This window comes from Typopeltis vanoorti, chromosome 15 (genome assembly GCF_054136105.1).
Source record: "Typopeltis vanoorti isolate ZY-2024b chromosome 15, IOZ_Tvanoo_1.0, whole genome shotgun sequence".
NCBI lineage: Eukaryota > Metazoa > Arthropoda > Arachnida > Uropygi > Thelyphonidae > Typopeltis > Typopeltis vanoorti.
Genome location: NC_143563.1, coordinates 95,480,206 through 95,481,500, shown reverse-complemented (window position 1 = coordinate 95,481,500; position 1,295 = coordinate 95,480,206).

Genomic DNA, 1,295 nt, shown 5'->3' with positions numbered 1-1,295 from the left:
TGTGTCATTCTTTTTTTTTTTTTTAGAGAGGCCCTTGAGCAGTCCTTTATTAATCTAACGCACCATATTTTGATTGTTTCTTCACTGTCCACTGTTCACTATGCCCAATCATACATATATACCTCATCCAATGTTTAATTTAAGTAGGCGAGTATGTAAACTCTTCTCAAAGCTGCATGAAATGATCACGAAACAAATATCAACTGATGTCGGGATATCCCTTTTTTGTAGTTGTGTTGCTCAATTTTAAATGGAATGAAAGTTGACTCGTGCTATTTTTAGTAAAAGAATATACAATTTCGTGCACTTGCCTCTGACGAAAACTGAACCTCAATTACTGCTGCTCTTCTTTTTTCTTAAATTGACAATGCCTACTTTTCCTCTCGCTGCGGTTAAGAAGTTTTATAACTCAAATAACACAGTGGTTCTCATTTTATGAAAGAAATGTATACTGACTCTAGCTACTTGATGTCAGGAATCTGTTCAGGCTTCACTGGTCTATATCTAGTTATTTTCTGATGGACCATATAAAAAGATGAATTGGCTTCATGTTTCTAAACTGTATAATAGAGTGCTGAATAATAAAAAAAGACGATAAACTCAAATAATTGCCAGAGTTTCTGAAATTCTTTATCTTTTATTTAGGCTGCATAATAATCATGTTAGAACAGATGATACATGCTAAGGCATTTAAAGGTCATTGTCTTGATAAGTTTTTCTGGTTAAGGTATCCAATTGTTTTCCATAATGCGATCAATAGAGTTAATCTCTTTTGCTGATTGAAATTAAACTAAGATGATAACACCTTAAGCTACATCCCTGTCTAGCTGTATTTTGGTAAAGCTAGTACCAAATGTAAATCTTTGTTTTTTCATTATATATTCCGTAATTTTTTGTGTATTTTATCAAAAGCATCAGATGAGTCTCTTAATACAAGGATTCTTCCTCTACAACGGTTACCTTTTGGGTGGTAATGCAGAATTTTGTTTAGGTATTCTACTCTATTCAAGTATTCTTTCCATTTCGGATGATTCAATTCTTCTTTCATTGTCCACTTCTCACTGCCATGAAGTAAAATAGGTTCAGCTACTATATTGTAGATTCTTATTCGTGGGTGTTTAACAGGCATTTAAAATTTTGATAGCTTCGGTTCTATATCAGCTTCATATGACATTGTGCATATTTAGGATGCACAATGAATATATTTACTTGCTCTATTATTTTGCTTCTTTGTCTGTTGATACGGTTAATCTTGAATCCTTCTTCATTAGTCACATATTAAATAAAAGTTGTTA